The sequence below is a fragment of the Nicotiana tabacum genome, chromosome 1 (genome assembly GCF_000715075.1).
Source record: "Nicotiana tabacum cultivar K326 chromosome 1, ASM71507v2, whole genome shotgun sequence".
Taxonomy (NCBI): Eukaryota; Viridiplantae; Streptophyta; class Magnoliopsida; order Solanales; family Solanaceae; genus Nicotiana; species Nicotiana tabacum.
Window position 1 is genome coordinate 78,995,653 of NC_134080.1, and position 3,995 is coordinate 78,999,647.

Genomic DNA, 3,995 nt, shown 5'->3' on the forward strand with positions numbered 1-3,995 from the left:
GGTTAACTCTTCGCGTTCGCAGAGAAAGGGGCGCGATTGCATAGGTCAGTCAAGTTGTGCAACGCGAACGCGTGGGCTAGGCCACGTTCGCGTAGAAGAAATAAGGTGGCAGAGGAATCAGGTGTTACTCTTCGCGTTCGCGTAGGGTCAATCGTGATCGCGTAGCTCAAGGGAACCACTGCATCGCATTTGCATGTGGATTAATGCGGTCACGTAGAGTAAAATATTGAGGCAGCAAAAATTGTTCTTCGCGATCGCGTGGATGTTTTCGTGATCGCGATTAAGGAAAAAAATCCCTTGGCAGAATGTTTTAAAAGAGGTTTTCGTGATTTTTGGTCTATTTCCTCCATTGTTGAGTGATTTTGGAGCTCTTTGAGAAGGATTGCAGAGGGAATCGAAGAGAAACACTTGGAGGTAAGATTTTTGAACTCAGTACTCGATCCTATGTTGATTCTTACTTGTTTAAACATGAAATTAGTAGGATTTAAAACCTAAAATTGGGGAATTAGGGCTTGAAATTGGATAGTGTAAATTCGGGATTTGAGGGGTCATTTGAGGTCCGATTTTGATGTTCTTGGTATGTATGGACTCGTGGGAGAATAAGGATCCTATTGATGTAATTTTTATTGGATTTCGAGATGTGGGCTCGGGGGTCGGATTTGGCCAATTTCGGGATTCTTGGTGTAAATTGGTTATTTTCGAGTGAGCTTTATTCCCTTAGCATATTTTGATGGTATCAATCTGTTTTTGGTTCGATTTGGAGCACTCGGAGGCCGAGTCGAGAGGCAAAGGCATCGCGGACTAGAGTTTGGACCGAATTGAGGTAAGTAAAGATTGTAAATGTTGTCCTGAGGGTATGAAACCCCGGATTTCACATTGTTGTGCTACTTTGAGGTGGCACACACGCTAGATGACGAGCGTGGGGGTGTGCACCGTTGGGGATTGTGACTTGGTCCATCCCGTACGACTATTAAGTCGCATATTTGATTGAAAACTATTTGATACTATTGTGTTTTGGAAAGTATTATTATGTTTTGAGCTAAATGCCATATTTGGGTCTCGTGCCAACTGTTTGGACCCTTAGGGGCATTTTACTACTATTCCTCACTGTTTTGACTTAATATTTGTACTCAGTCATGCTGTGTTTTATTGATTTCATAACTCAGCCTTATTTACCTAGTTTTGAAGTTATAAATGATATTTTGTGCTGAACGCCCTGTTTTACTGATAGTCCGAGTGACTTGTGAGGTTGATGGCTGAGAGAGGCCGAGGGCCTGATTGTGATGTTGATGACTGAGAGAGGCCGATGGCCTGGTTGTGAGGATTATATATTTATGGATCGGGCTGCACGTCGTAGCAATATATATATATATATATATATATATATATATATATATATGTGTGTGTGTGTGTGTGTGTGTGTGTGTATGTGTGTGTGTGTGTATGTATGTGTGTGTGTATGTTGTTAGGAACGATATGTTGATCGGGCTGCACGCTGCAGCGATATAACGCTTGGGCTGTAGGAGCCCCTCCGTAGTCTGCACACCCCTAGTGAGCACTGTCGACTATATATATGGATCGGGCTGCACGCCACACCGATATATGGATTGGGCTGCATGCCGCAGCAGTTATTATATGGTACTTATTGAGCTTGAGTGGTGAGTGTGAGCACTGATTGCTGAGAGTTGAGTCATGAGTGACTGAGAGGCTTCCCCGAGGGGCTATATATATACACCTATACGATGATACTTTGCATGAGGGGCTTATTTATGAAATTACTATTTTCACTCCTCCTTAAAGTGAGTCTCTATTGAATATGTTGATTAAATTACTGCTTTCACTTATATTTATACTGAGCCTCTATTGAAAATGTTAAACAAATATTTTAAACAACTTTCATTTAAACTGGAGTTCTCATGAGGTGTTCGAAATTTAATCACTGATTTGGCTTTGTTACTTCCACTGAGATTTTTAAGTTATGAGATGTTTATGAATTTCTGTTTGTCCGAAGAACTACATACGAACTATGTTTTGCCCGAGGGTCCGATTATGATTTTCATCACTTTCACTATAAATTACATTAAACCTATACTGAAACGGTTAGAAAGACATTTTATAAAGGATTTTACTGAAATTGGAATTTAACGAGATGATTTGATTGGTATCCTATTTTGGGAACATATTGTCCCCACTGTAGTGCTATGACATGGTTTACGTGATTTCTTACTGCTTGACTTTATTTGCTTTTATTACTTATTGAGTTGGCGTACTCACATTACTCCCTGCACCTTGTGTGTAGATTCATGTATTTCTAAGCTCGGTGGCAGGTTCATCGGACTTAGCAAGGTAGTGTCTGGCGATCGTAGCCCTACTTTCCTCCTTCCTCATTCTCCCTTAGTGTATTCTTGTGATTTTCCCGGTCATATTGGCCTTGATGTTGTTTGATAGTTGTAGTAGATGCTCATGACTAGTGACATCCCGATGTCGGGCTTTCTTTCCACATTATTATTATTTGTTTTAAACACTATATAAAGGTTATTGTTGAATAGATTCAATTTTATCCTAAGAATGGAAAATTATTGGTTGGTTTTAAGTTTGTGTCCGTTGTCCTAGTTCCATGATAGGTGCTATCACGACCGGGTTAGTTTTGGGGTCGTGACAAGTCGTTTAGTGTGTTGAGGGTACTTTTGTCCAAAATATACTCGTAATTAAATGAAATGGCTAAAGTCTAGTAGCTTTTAAATCATAGCTAAATGGTAATAGCAGAGGTAAAAAATGGCTAATTACCTATACTACACTTTAGATATTTCGGCCATGCTACGCACGAGAACAAGAATAACACCCAATGAGAATGACTTTGAAAATTGATGGTCATGAATTGTCACGACCCAAAATCCAACTAGTCGTGATGACACCAAACCCAACCCGATATGTAAGCCAGATTAACAGCTATCTAATTTAATGAGATTGATTAAGAGAAGAAATGATAATACAATTGCTTTTATACAAGAAATTTTCAAGGACTAGTTACAAATCATAAGCGTCTAAAATTTAAATTTCTTTACAAAACTGAATTGAAATAACTACAACAATTGTTTGATTGTAATTGAATAGAATTCGAATCTAATGCTACTAAGGACTAGTGATAGATATAACTAGAACACATGTACATCTTCCGATCCAGCTTCCGCCGTACGCAGCAACATTAGCATCCAACATCTGCACGTAAGGTACAGATGTATAGTATGAGTACAACCGACCCATGTACTTAATAAGTAACAAACTTAACTTTAGGTGAAAAGTGTGACGAGCTGGGACAGGGGTCAGAGTCCAACTCCAATAATTAGTAACAGTTCATAACAGTGTAATAAGGATGGTACAAGAAATAAGTCAGCTTGATCACATTCAGAAAATAGACATGCTTTTCAAGTATAACAGTAGATCTCAAATCTTTCGCCGAAAACCCCAAAATATTTGAGTAAGTTTGAAATTGTGATTTTTTTCCAAAAGCCTTTTAACAATAAATAAGATGTTTCATTTTCATATAGCATTAGAAAAATACATCTCTATGCCTAAATGTCAATATACATGTGAAATCATGAAAAGGTCACCACAACCGGGTAGCAGAAGAAAATGCACCTCTATGCTTCTATCTCAAGTACGCATGCCAAATATAATGTATCTCAGTGATGAACTCATGTACTCACACTCTTAGAGTACTCAATCTCTCCGTCTCGTATTCTCACTCATTATGCTCAACACTTAGTCACTCAGTACTGTATAAGGCAAATCCAGCCCAAACATGATAGGTCCAGGGCAGATCCAGCCCCAAATGCAAATAGACCAAGCAGATCCAGCCCAAATGTAAATAATTGCTAGCAATTGCACCCACTGTGAATGTGCAGACAAAGGAGGGGCCGATCCAGCCCAAACACTATAATAATAAGCAAATCCTAGCATGAATCAATAAAGCCTGTTGCGCTGTACAACTCGAT